This window comes from Malurus melanocephalus, unplaced genomic scaffold, assembly GCF_030028575.1.
Source record: "Malurus melanocephalus ecotype Western Australia unplaced genomic scaffold, MMel_1.1 scaffold_78, whole genome shotgun sequence".
NCBI classification, from domain to species: domain Eukaryota; kingdom Metazoa; phylum Chordata; class Aves; order Passeriformes; family Maluridae; genus Malurus; species Malurus melanocephalus.
The window spans coordinates 2027169-2041727 of NW_026623310.1; positions in this window are offsets into that span (position 1 = coordinate 2027169).

Consider the following 14559-nt stretch of genomic DNA (forward strand, 5'->3'; position numbering starts at 1 on the left):
ATTGAGTAATGGAGAGCCATGCATTTTCTGAAGCACTGTTAGGCTTTATTAGCAAGCACATCCATTCCCTCTACCTGTCTTTTCTCACCCATCTCCTCCTTGGCGATAGGTTTGGCAATGGTTTAGGGTCATCCAAATCATGGGTACAGCATCAGCATCTGGGCATCCAGGGTTCCTTCCACTTGGTCTTGGCATTGGCTGTTATTTAGCAGCTCTTCTTTTTGCATGCTTTGATTAACAGTGTTTGCAAGGTGGGGAGCCCTGTACAAACAGGATGAAAATATTCCTGTTTCTGAAAAAGCTTGCAACTGACACTTCGCTATAAGCAGTTGTTTTGTATTACTGGTTCTGAGGGCTTCTATGTCTCTCCCAGTATCTTCCTAATTTGTCCTGAGCCTTGTTTTGACTGCATTAACCATTAGAATGTGTTGAGGTCATTATGAGAACTTCAGGAAGTTCTCTGCCACCCACTCCAGAAGCTGTGCAGATACTCTGAGGCTATTGCAAATGCGAAGTGATACATGCAAGGGTATCACCTCTCATTAGAGTTAATTTGGAGGTGATGTGTATCAACTATTTTTTTAAATTTGTTTTTGTTTATTTTTTTCCCCACATGCAATGATCTCCTGGTATTTACACGGTCAGTTACCGCACCTTTGTGGAGAAGTTATGACTCCATGCACCTTCGGTGGGGTGAAGGGAAGCCAAAACATGGGTGACTATGACAGCTCCCTTATTCACTGTTACTGTGCATCCTCATTATTTGACTGAGGAAGGCCTCATAATTCCATAATTTAGGAGGCAATTACATACCAGAATCACAGTTGCCTTTTGCGCATTAGTTAACTGAGTGATGATACAAAGCTGTTTCTGGCAGCCAAGGGGATGAAATCCAGCTGGCAGATCTGCTGGCACAGGGTCTTCCTCAGTCAGCCCTGCATGCTCTGCATTCCTGGGGCTGCTGTGCTGATTGCTGGAATGTGATCCCTCCCCACGGTGCAGGGGGAGAGCACAAACCCTGGCCAGCGAAGGCTTGCCTATCCCGTTGCCAGACCCATGGCTGCCCCCAGATCCAGAGGCTGCTGTGCTTTGGGTAAGTCGCTGCTGCTTCAGCTCTTTGAGCTGCCCACAGAGACCTCTGAGCCCTCCCTGGTGATGGCTGCATGTGGGGCTCATAGTGATTTTATGGGGGTTTTTAAAGGGTTTGGGTTACCCAGTTGGGAAACACTCATCAAAGGGAGGATGCAGGGAGGATCATCTCTGATTCTGTGTTTTCGGGTTCTTCGAGGCTTTAGTGGTGCAGACATAATAAACTGTGGTCGGCAGCTGCAAGAGCAGCCTCTAACTTCAGTGGCACTGGAAACTATAGGAAAACAGCGTCTATGTTTACTAGGAGTGTTCTCTATCTCTTGAAAAGATGATTCAGTTCTCTAGGGGACTGTCATATTTGTTGCAGCAGTAGTATTTAAAATTCATGTGATTTTTTTTTAGGGCTAGATACATTAACCATATTTGAAAATCATTTGTTAATTTTTCACTTAAGAAAAGATCCTGTTATAGCAATAAGAACATGTTTAATTACTTATGACTTTTTTTTCAAGGCAAGACAAAAATATGGCTCTGATCAGTGAATTTAAATAACAGAAAAAAGTATTCCTTCATGCTATTTTGGCTTATAGAAAACTCTGAAACACATTTGTCTATACATTTGAACAAGGCGCATCTTAGTTCCTTGCTTTGTGTGGAGAAATAACCAACTTGCTTTTAATATGTTGCAGTCCTAAAGAAATACAGTGTGGAGCACAGATACAAACATAGTCCGTGACAGATGATGGAAATCAAGGAGGACTGGGCTTCTGGTACCTGGTTTTTGTTATATTCCTGTGGTCCTCTGCTCTTTGAAGAGTTTTATACTTTTACTTATCAGCATTGTATATGGCAGAATGGGGTCCCACCCAACTGAGTGTTGGAAAAACCTTCTCCAGGAAGTCACTTCTGATTTGCAATCTCTATGGTTTTTGTTGTGAAAAGGGAAACAAGCTTGGAAAAGGGGAAACAAATAAATGGATGGAATAGCATGCTGGCAATCAGTGCTGTGTTCTAAGTCTTTCATATTTGATTTTGATGAGTTTAGGAAGAAAGAAGCTGAGGGGAAGGAAAACCAATGGACATGACTTGCAGAAAAGGAAGGGGACTGGGAGAGGAGAGGTGAGGGCCAGGTGGAGAAAGAAATGGCCAAGGGCATATTCAGTTGCTGGTCAGTGCAGAACAGAGAGGCAGGACAGAGTTACCAGTCATTTGAACCAGTGGCTGGGCAAGATGTACCTGGTCTGAGAATCACTGTAGTGCAGAGAGACAGCAAAATTGCTGGGAGAGCAATTTTGTGACTAGCCTCAGACACACCTCCAGGCAAGGCAGCTCCTGGGCCCATTTGTGCAATGTGTGGTCTTTCTGCCAAAGTAAGCCAAAGCAATGAGCTTGATGGAGGTATTCATATCTGAATGACCAATTATATATTATGGAGTGTATTTAAAGTCTGGTATGTAATGAATTATGTGGACTACATGTGGAAAGTGTTTGGCCACCAGGCTGCTGGGAACCAGCTCCCTGAGGAGCCGTCATTGAAATTTGTGTAGCTGATCAGGTGTGAACCATGAATGTGAGCACACTGTCAGTCTCTGGGAGAATCTGACATCAGGTAGAGCCACTGTCAGTGCAAGCTTGGAACCAGTGGAATTGAAATGAGGCAGATGGCAATGGAAATGGAGGTTTTTCAGAACTGAAAGCAGTCTTCAAAAGACAAAATTTTTCCTGCATCCCTAGGGCTATACTCTGGGCTGTGTTTCCAAGACATCAAATCTGTTCTCTGTTCTTTGCTTGCTATATCAGCTTCTAAATCTATCACCTATTTGCTCACAGGGTTGGGTCAGGCAGATGAGTTTGTGCTCTCTGGGTAGACAGTCTCAAGAAAATGGTGGGTGCATGCACACCTCAAAGTCCTGTTGTCAAGGGTGGTTTTCTTTAGGGAAACTGGAGATGGGATTGATCTAGCCAAGTGCTGAGTTTTGGGATGAAGTTGTGAGTTGTCTCTAACCAGCAGTCACCCGCACAAACGAACAGCTGAGACACACCTTTCAGCTCCAGCCAAACGTGGCACCATCTGTGGCTCCACATGAATGCAGAGCCTCAGAGGTTCCAGCTACTTGTCCTGACCCTTTTGCTGAGGGTTCAGGGGAACAGCTCAGGAGCCAGCTCAGGGAGCTGATTCAGCCAAAACGTAACTTGCCAGAAAAGAGGTATTGAAAATTACAGAGCTAGCAGCTATGGCTAAGAGATGGAGCCGTGCTAGGTCGGCATTCCCTCCAAAGAAAGGCACAGGGAAACCCAGGCATTGCTATCCGGCCTAAAAGGCAGGTGCTGAGACCTACAGCACTGACTGAGCCTGTGAACACAAGTGACAGACAGCACTGGCTAAGTGAGAAAGTTTTCACTTTTGTGAAAGTCCTGAAGGTTCATGCTTTAAATATTATTTCTTCCATATCAGTTCAGGTTTCTTTTCTCTTCAAAGCTGATTCCATTTTATTTACAGAACTCCAAACAATGCTTCTAATCTAGAGATTCTGGAATAATTTTATCTTTTTATCCTGTTGCCAGCCTACTGCAGTTGAGAGTGACCCGGCAAAAGCTACACAAATGCTGAAGCTGAAACATTAAAATGGGAACATGGTTGTGGATTTAGCAGCTTAAATTTTCCAACAAATGCAGTAGGGCATGTCCAACTTGGGGTCTAAACTTATTATTGGTGTGAAAAGCACTCAGTGTTCATTTTTTCAATTCCAGTCTGAGAAATCTAACCCCATTTATGATGCTAGCCACCACATTCCTATTTGTTCGAAAGAATTCATGAGAATTGACATATCCTCTCCACCCACTCTCCCACCCTCTGGTAGCTCTCCTCTGCAGTTTAAGCCCCTACAGAAACCAGCAAAAAAGCAACATATGCCTAATTTGCATTCTAGAAAGGTTTCTAGGAGGCCCTTTACTTTTAGACATGGATGGATCTGTGCAAAGTAAGGTGGTCTATATCATAGTCCAATGCTCAAATTTAGTCTTAGCTCCTCATAATAATTTTGAAGAAAAAGGTCTGTTTGAAGGAGAAGACAGACTTTTTTCTTCTCCCATTACTTTCCTTTGGTTTTGGACCATGCAGTCTTGTTAGATTATTTTGAGCCTGTGGTTGGTACAGTGGATTTCACTTGCAGAGAGTTGGGCTTCTCCTTGCAATGGACAAGTGCTCCACAGCCAGGGGTAGCAAGCTGCTGTTTCCAGTTCAGCATCCCATGCAAACTTTGGTTTTTTGTGACTTTGTGATAAGGCACAAACATGCCCCTAACACATGGTACTCTAAATAGGTCACTGTTGAGATATTTTGCTGTGCTTTTATTAAACTGGCTGATGTCCCCAGTTTGAACTGTCTGGTTCTAGCAATAAAACTCAGCAGCTGCGAAGTCTATCAGGTGCTGAGGGACCTTTAAGCATAGGTTAAGCCTGATGTCTTTAAGTCTGAGATGTTCAGCTTCATGCTATAAAACTGCATTTGTTGGAAAATTTAAGCTACTAAATCCAGAAATGTGTTCCAGTTTTAAGGTCTTCAGCATTTGTTTAGCTTCCGGCCATCTCACTTTTAACTGAAATGTGCTGGTAAAATCTAAAAAAAAAAAGAAAAAATTACTCCACAGCTTCTATGCCATGTCCCCAAACCTATGGGGATACCTGCCTATTTCACAGGAGATGTTTGGAGGTTAATTAATGACAGTTTATAAATAGTTTTAGTTCTTCAGATGAAAATACATATGAATGCCTAAATGTTGTTCTTGCAGAGGCTGTTTACTTAGGCTAGAGCTTCCTTCTCACCTTTCTGCACACCATAAAATGGAGATCTGTATGTACTTTGCGCAGGAAAGGCAAGAGCCTTGCACAGGAAAACTGGAGGAGCCCTTTGGCCATCCCCAGATATTTTTGAGGAACTGGGCTGGTTAACACAGCAGGTGTTTAAGCTAACTTGGAGTTTTGGACTCAGAGAAAACACAGGGTTAAAAAGTGCCTAAAAGCCTTCTCATCTTGTAACCTCTTTTTGGTTTAGTTTTGTTTTGTCACCTGCTACTACAGAAAGAGACCAGGCGTCCTCTACTGTGAGAAACTTTCCTTAGTAACACTATCCTCTCTCCCATGTGTCAGCTCGACCATTTGTCAGTGGATTGGATTCTTGTTAGGCAGCTGTTCTTATCTGGGTTAACAGTGACCCAACAAATCTGAGTTTGCTGCTGGGCTCAAGAACAGATTTCCCTTGATAAAAAGAACAGATTTTTCACTGATAGCCTGAAAATAGTCACGCCACTTTCTATCACTTTCTATTTCTTTTCCCATTGCTCTATTATCTTTGTTCCTAGGGCTGCCAGAACTGTGAGAGTCCCAGACCCAAACTTGCATGGACAGGTTAAGCTGATTGTTTGCTTCTTGGTCACACATGGGACTGTAATAGCCCTTGGCTGGATTTCAGCAGGCAAAGGTGTGCAATTCAGTGGCAGCTCCACCCCAGACAGAGATGAGGGAATTATTCTCCCTAATTTACAATAGTGAGAGCAAGCATTCCCTCCCGCAAAGTTGCAACACAAGATGTGAACTGGCCCAGGTAACTCCTGACTTTCATTTGGCCTCTGCTTCTCACCAAGGTGGAACCTGAAGAGCAGAAAAACAAGCAGGAGGTGTGAATGTTGTTATTAGGGATGCTAGGCTGGCATTTGTAGGTATCTTCTTAAAAAATCTCCATTTCTGCCAGGAGCATGGACAAACCAAGAACTGCTGACAACACCTTATATCTACTTACTGGACAAAACAATTTAGATGGTCATTTTTTTTGTTTCTGCTGTTGCTCCTGTACTGCATTGAGGAAAATGGTCACTGCTCCACAGGATCAATAAGGAGTATCAACTACCTTTGCCATTTTTTTTTAATACTATGTCAACAAAGTGGTGACTCTTCACCAATCTAAGTGTCTAGATGTAGGCTGCTGCTGGGCTAAAGCAGTGGTCTCCTTGGTGTACCATAGAATCACCAAATTATGGAATAGTTTGGGCTGGAAAGGATCTTAAAGATTGTCAAGATCCAACCCCTCTGCCATGGGCAGGGACACCTTCCACCAGACCAGTTTTCTCAGAGCCCCATCCAGGCTGGCTTTGAACATTTCCAGGGATGGGGCATCCACATTGGTCCCCTGGGCAATCTGTGCCAGTGTCTCACCACCCTAACAAGAATTTCTTCCTAATATCTAATCCAAACCTACCCTCTTTCAGTTTAAAGCCATTCTACCTTGTTCTGTCACTGCATGCCTTTGTCAAAAATCCCTCCAACCTTCTTCTAGCCCCTGTATAAGACCTCCCCTGAGTTTTTTCCAGGTTGAACAACCAAAAGTTTTGTCCCAAGAATGGGTGTTTGTTACCTGGTGCACAGCACACACAGCAAGGCAAGTTAGTTCTAGTTTTAATTCTAGTTCGTGCAAAGTAGGGAGCTGGGTGGTAACCCACAAAGGGCTGGCTCCTCAGTCATCAAAACTTTACACTATTTATACATTTTAAGAAATGCATCAACATTCATCGGTTACAGATTATATAATTTTTTAATTTATTATTACCCACCCACTATATTTGCAGTTATATCTCAGCTTCTCAAGCTAATTAGCCCATATTAGCCATTCTTCCCTCCATCCCTGTGACTGATTATCTTTATGGCCCTCCTCTGGACTCACTCCAACAGGCCTCTATTATTCTTTTGTTGATGGCCCCAGACCTGGATGTAACATCCAGATGGGATTTCACTAGAGCAGGACAGCAGGGTAGAATGACCACCCTTGATCTGCTGGTCACCAAAGAAAGTGCCAGAAAGACAGCAACAGCCTAGATCCAAATACACTGTAGTAAACAGACATCTCCTGCTTGCTCATTTCTGGATCAAGATCCTGCCATAAAAGTAAAAACTCTCTTTGTATACATACATGTGCTATATATTTACATATGTGTACCCAAGCATGTGTTCAATATTTATTTAAGCCTGCATAGTACAGCCATTGTTACATGACAGTAGTCAGTGAACCTGGACTGATGGTTTAAATAAATGGGATTTCTCATGTGGGGAATTCAAACCACCTTGCAAGAAATTTAGCCAAGCATAGATTGATGGAAATTGAGAGGGAAGAACCGCAGCAGTGCTGCCTGACTGCCTACATGATGCAGGCCATGGGACTTGTCACAACAGCAGTGCACCTTGTGCCCCTGATTTGAATGCCTTTGCTGAAGGAAATCTTCTCTGACTCCTGATACGTTGTGCCAGTGCTGTCAAAACTGAATCTGACCTCCAGTTAGGCTGGGTGTGTCATCACCCTCCCAACATCAGATCTCTGCTTAAGGGGTATTCAAGTCTGCTTCCCTCCACCCCAGATTCTCTCTCTGGTAAGCCAAGAGCCAGGGTACTTTTGGGCTATGATTAATCTCATCCAAAGTTGGACATCTAAAATGGTTGTAGATTAACTGCATCCTGCAAGACCCTATTTTTGTCTGTGGACTATAAAGGGAGTCTAAAAGTAACCAACCCTGCTGAAGATGCTGCATCAGTTGCCTCTTCCTTCAGCCTGTGAATCTTGTCCTTATAATTTCTGATAGAGTGGATGGTTTCTGTCCCTTGGTGAAGTTTTCTCTCTTTAGATTTTTCAGGAAAAAATGGAGTGGTTGGTTGTAGTCTTCCTAAGGCACATCTTTAAACCCCTTAGCCATTCTTTGAGGTCCTCTCTCAATTCCTGTGTTCCCCTTGACATCAGAAGTGGGTGCACTGAAGCTGCATTAGTCCTTTGATTCCCACAATGGATTTAGTACAGATCTGTTCTCAGATCCAAAGGCTGCATTTGTGTTTTGGCCAATGTGCAGCGCTGCAAAACTGCTGTCAAAGCATGACTGATGATTGAGCCATGGATGACAGAAGGGATTCTCTGCCTGTGGAGCATCCCTTAAGACTATTGCCTGATGGCTATTGCCATTGACATTTTGACAATACTTTTTTGATTAAACTTACCACACATTTTATTGATTTCTTCATCTCCTGTCTTTCTGGTGCAAACGTTGGTGGCCATCAAAATCCTTTATGTATATTTTAGCTGTTCTACCACCCTTATTACTGCTATAAAAAAACTGTCATGCTAGGACATCAATTTATTTGATAGGATTTATTTTCCATAAACATATGTTGATTATCATTATCTAGATATAATTCTGCATAGTTCTCAATTGTGTGGATATTTTGTCAATTGTGTGGATATTTTACCAGGGTCAGTATCAGACTGATAGGATGGGGCTGACCTATTTATTTATCCATTAGCCTGGGGTACTAATTTGACATTACAATTTGTCCATGCTGTTCTTCTTTTCCAATTTTCATTCCCCCTTGAGTACGGAGAGTTTTTGAAGCATGTCTGTCTTTAGCTTGCCTAGCACACCACAAATACCCTGAGTGGGGACGCACAGAAATTATGATACAAATGAATCAGAAATATAAGTATTTGGACTGTCTTGATTATCCTACTTGACAAACATTTTTGTTGCTTGAGAGTTGTAGTTGTAGAGGCTTTCTTCCTTTGGTAACCTGAAAATGCTGGGTGGGAAGCTTGGAAACCAGGCTTTAGAATGTGAGATTATGAGAAAAGTTATTTGCAGATCCATACAAACAAGACAGCTTAGAAAAAAAAAATTTAAGTCACATATGGACTGTCTGTATTATCAAAGACTAAATCAGGGGTTCCTAAATAGCAGTTTGTTGATCCTAATGATCTCTGAAGCCATGGCAAGTCCCTTTGTATTTCACTGGCACATGAGATTTGCCACTTGCAATGTGACATCTTCAATTCTGTGAACTGAGACTAGTACACCTCCTTCAACCCCTTTGACCACACTCTCCCCTTGTGAACAGGATCACAGCATACTAATTTCTTCCCTGAAATACCTCTCAGACCACCAGATATGATGAACTCTGGTGCTACATTCCTCATGAGTCTGAAGTAGTCTGTGGGAAAAAACACCCAGAGACCCAGGTGTGTGGAAGAGCTTCGGACTTAGGGATGAACTGGGAACTGGGATGAGCTGAGTGTCCTTAGCTGTTTGCAGCCTAGAGACTCCTGCAAAGCAGGCTTAATTATTACAGAACAGTCACTCAAAGGCATTGAAAGGCATTGCTGTTTGTTGTAAAAAAAGGGTGTGGACCAAGATGGGCTGCTAGATTTTTGTAGATGTAATTATGAGGCCATCTACAATGTAAAAAGTTCAAATAAATTTGGCAGAGTTTCTGCCAGAAGCTAGATGAGGAAAACCAACCTAGCTTGTGTTAGCCCACTGACTACATTAGTTTATTGTCTTGAATTTAAATACTTTAAATTTAAAGGATTTAATTATGTTGAGGATATTGGCTTTTTAGTTGTGCCTTTGGGTTATAAGGATGTAACAGCTACAAAAATTTTGTAGAGAAAGGAATAAACCTATAGACCTGTCTGACTGGTAGATCTTGGAGACAGCACAACTATTTTTTGATGGAAATGGAGTTGTTTAGTGGGAGGAAATTGATATTATCCAGTGGAAGCTATTGCCAAGGTCCTTCTATTACACATGGGATCAACATATTCCTAGCTCTAGGGAGAGGTGCTCCACCAAGCAGGGCAATAATCCAGGAGTTACTTCTCTGGGAACAATAGAAAATTCAAAAATGTTGAGAAACCTGTAGAGGGAATGGAGCATTTGCACTCCAGGATTGTTGTTTGTGAGCAGCTTGGGTGCTCTCTGTGGGAGGATCCAGGCGTGTCTCTGCTGGCAGGAGCTAAAGCTCATGTCACCCTGAACTCCCACGCAGCAGGATGCTCTTGCCAGCCAGGGACTCCAAGCCTGGAGAGGAGCCACTGAAGTCAGACTTGTGTCGTGTACATGAATCAGGTGGGATCTTCCCATGGTTTGGTAGAAGGATGGAGGGCTGCCAGGGAGAGCCTTTGGGTTTAGGGTAAGAGCTTGCACCACCTGGGTCTCTTCCAGCTCACAAAGCAGGATATTGATTGCCACATCAGCACCCCAAAGCAGATTTTGTCTCTGGTGAAGAGGTGATGGAAAAAGCAATGGAAAGGTCATCCAGGACCTCCAAGAATCTTCTTTGAGGACTGTGTTGGTGTCTGGCAGATAATGCTTTGAAAGTCTACCTTCACCCAAAGAGAAGTTAAAGACCACCTTGATGCTGATTTTCAAATAGAACATCATCCAATAGTGCAATGTTGGGAGAGGCAAAATGAAAAAAAAGCAACCCTAAAACACAGAAACATTTTAGAAACTGAGAGCTTGCTGGTGCACATATTGCTCTGCTATGAGTTTTATGTCTGCCTGTAGAACAGAACAGGAAGCAAGGTTTTGAGAGCTTCTGTCAGAAAACCTCAAAGCTTTTGATGGTATTATAAATGTCAAGTATGTTATAAAAAGAAGGAAAGTACCAGACTGTTCTGTTCAAGACAATAGGGACTTTATAACATTACAGGAAGCTGCATGTAAGAATTACAGAGAAGTTAAAGTCGGTAGTGTTAATGCACTGCAATAATGGAGGTCTCCTAGCATTCAGTTGATCCCTGCTTCTGTATATTCTCAAGCATGTGCAGTATCACACTGGTTGAGCTGTGGAGTGCAGACCTGTCATTTTCAAAAGCACTTAAAAGAGAATTTTTCCTTTAGTTCAGGTCCTCCTATGTAAAGAGGTTGAAGCAAAGTAGTCAAGACCAAGCTCTTACACTTAACTGTACATCAGATAAGTTGGTTAGTAGAAAGCATTGTCTGTAGCATCTGATCTTGAAAAAAGGACAGAAACAGTGATATTAGAAAGACAGAGAGTGGGAAGGCAGGCTATATCTGGACCCTGAACAACTGGTGAGCGGATAATTATTCATATCTCAAAGACATTTGAATTGAGCAGGAAAGTAAAAACTACCTCAGACCTGAATACGTGCTGAATATAAAAAGATAAGATTACTTTATGCTTGGACACACTGTGGGAAGGTTAGAATAAGAAGTGACCCTGAAAATAGTTCAGCAATCTTCTACTCCTTTGCTGCTGGCCTTGTACCAATCATCTATGATTCTGTCTTGGCTGAACTGAAGCAGAACCTATTATAATCCACCCAAGACTAAATTGTCTGTAGATAATTAGACAGTGAAGAAACTGAATTATAAAGTACAAATATATCCATGGGAGAATATATTAAGGAGTCCTGAATGACTGTTCTATCTTATTCAGCAGCCTTTTGTGTGTTTTTGTTCTTTGGTTCTTACCCTAGATTGTTGCTGGGGATTTCTGAGTTGTTCATATAATGGACCAAAAGCACTATATTTAACATTTCTGGGGTTTTGTTCCCTATTTTATGAGAGTTGACCAATGCTGACAGTGTATAAAGGTGGATGTGTGATATTTTAAAAACAATCAAGTTGTCTTTGTAAACTGAGAGGGAAAGAATAACAAGTGGTATGGACTACCAGAGCCCTCTGGGTTGATTTCTAGCCTTTATTTTGTTGCTGTGACATGTTTATCCGGTCTAATGAGTAGTAGGGGGAGAAGTTATCCTGTAAACTTGAGAAGCATCTTGCCTTTTTAAGAACATTCATTTATGGGCCCAAGAAGAAAACCTCCTTTCTCACTTTTTACAAGTATTATCCCTTTCCACTGGCCTTTCTAGAACGTGCCAGCTCTCCCACCCCAATAAATATGAGAACAGTAGATGTGGTGAGTATGAAATTTCCTGAATTACTGGTAAGCACAAGGCTAAGCTGCTGCTCACAGCTGTCCAGTGTTCTCACCACAGGAATATGTGCCAATCTGCGTGGCAGGCTGCGGCAGGTCTTGGGATCCCCCGTTCTCCTTTTCCTTGCACATTCTTCCTGACTGTTGATTTTTTTCTGACCACATCACTCTTTGTCACGGGAGATGTGTCCTTGGTTGGCTCTGTTATCGGCTTTGCACTGCTTCTTGGGCACCTTTCTGTCCTTGCTACTCATTCATGACCAAAGTGATGCTCAGTAGGGGACCTGCCAGCCTTTCCTGACAGCTCTCAAAGCTTGCTTGTGTCTGCCTGTGTGTATTAGTGGTAATTAATGGTGTCATAGAATTACAGAATGTGCTGAGTTGGAAGGGACCCTCAAGGATCATCAAATCCAGCTCCCAGCCCTTCACAGCACCACCCCCAAGAATCTTATCATGTGCTTGACAGAATTCTCCGAATGCTCCTGAGTGCTCTCAGGCTTGGTGCTGTGACCACTCCCATGGGGAGCCTGTTCCAGTGCCCAACCACCCTCTGGGGCGAGAACTTTTCTCGATATCCAACTTAAACTTCCCCTGACACAGCTTCAGGCCATTCTCTCGGGTCCTGTCACTGGTCACCACAGAGAAGAGATCAGTGCCTGCCCCTCCTCTTCCCCTCATGAAGAAGTTGTAGACTGTGATGAGGTCTCCTCTCAGTCTCCTCTCCTCCAGGCTGAGCAAAGTGACCTCAGACACTCCTCATATGGCTTTCCCTCAAGATCTTTACCCTCCTTGTAGCCCTCCTTTGGACTCTCTCTGATACCTCAGTATCTTTTCTATATTTGACACCCAAAACAGCCCCTAGCACTTGAGATGAAGCTGCCCTAGTGCAGAGCAGAGCAGGACAATCCCCTCCCTTGCCCGGCTGGTGATGCTTTTCCCAGGTCTAAACCCAAACAGTTGAAGGGGTAGTTTAGTTTGGTGTAAATTCAAATGTAGCTCCCAGCTGACACTCGTGGGATTTGATAGTGGGGTTTGATGGTGTCTCATTGTACATCTATGTGGAAGTGCTGTTCTGAGCTGGTTCTCTTGTTGGTTGTGAAGGAGCAGCAGACAGTAGAAAAAAAGAGCATAATTTTCAAAAACTATTTTGAAGCCTTATAAAGCTAGCCTCCTTTTATGTCCAAGAAATTAAACTTCACAGAAATATGATGATTTAGGCTTGTGAATTGAGATTTCTCATGTCAGCAACTTGCACTTGCTTAGTATTGCTTTTCTAACTGTGCTGAATCTCTGTATCTTTAGCTTTTATTAGTTAGATCAAAATCCTGGTGCATGGAGAGGATTTGTGTAGCCAAAGAGTTAGGAAGATTGAAGTCTGGATAATCATTATTATTTCAGCTCTGCTTTCATGCCATCAGAGGTCATAAAAATCATCCCTTGCCACAGATATTATTTTTCACACATTAAAAGGAAAGATTAAAGTAGGGTTGGCTTTTTTTTTTTTTTTTTTTCCCCTGGACTTAGCCAAAGATTTTCAGGAAGTATGTTTCCCTTTCTTAAAACAAAAACATGGGGTGATTGAAATGCAGGGTATCATTTTCATATTTTTGATTTCCCACTGCAGCTCACACTGCCACAATCATACTTTGGAGCTCCCCAGATCATAGAGATTTTGATAATGTTAGAGATATGCTCAAGATCTACTCACCCTTGAGTTAAAAGGATGCAAACTGTGTCTGGCAAACATGGCATTTCCATAGAAGATTTGAATTGGTTTGTTTTTATAGTGCTGTTGCAAAACAGGCACACAGAACCACCTCACAAGCAAAACAGGGGCATCAAAAAGACAATATACCTTCCTTCCTGAGGCAGATATTTCAGGAGTTGGGGAAACACAGCTTCCTGTGTTCTCACATGGATTTAGATAATGAAACTCTTGACTGATTCAGAAAGAATAGAGCATTACAGAGCAGATGCGTGGAAATACTACAATGTTATTGTACAATGGCCAGATATAGTGAAATCTTCTGTGTACATGTCCTAGCAAACTATCATAGCCCTCGGGCTGTGACTGGTCTTTTCCCATTGTACTCGGGCTGGGATGGAAGGAGCTGGAGATGAGTGGCAGGTGGGAAGAAAAATAAAAGCATAGTAATAATGAACTTAAGGAGCTTAGAAATGGCTGCTACATTTCTGTTCTTTTAAAGATGTGATTATAGGTGGGGCTGGTAGCTTTGGCTCTCATTAAAATCATGTGATACCTGGCAGCTCAATCTTATGTTTTTAATTAATACTCACGTTCTCAAGGCTCAACCAAGCAGGCTGAAATTTTCAATGCAGAATGTTGCCATAAGGTAAGTGTAACAGGCAAATGAGGCCAGAGTGGCTTCCCCCCTCTCCCCCCCCCCAAAAAAAAAAAAAAGAGTTCAAGGTAATATTACAAACAAATAAAAATTTAGTATCACTTTAGTAATTTTTTAAATTATCTCATTTCCATTCTTCCCTCTGCTTTGTAGGACAGATTCAAAATACTGCAGGAAATTGTTGCTTTTCCATAAAAAATGGCTCTTTTCCATCACTCTGAAAATCTCTCCAAGTTTATTCAAATTACAAGTCATGTGAAATATGCATTTTGCACAAATTTGCACGGTAGAAACTTGCAGTTCTTTTTAGAATTCAAGTCTCCTGAAGACACCTTCC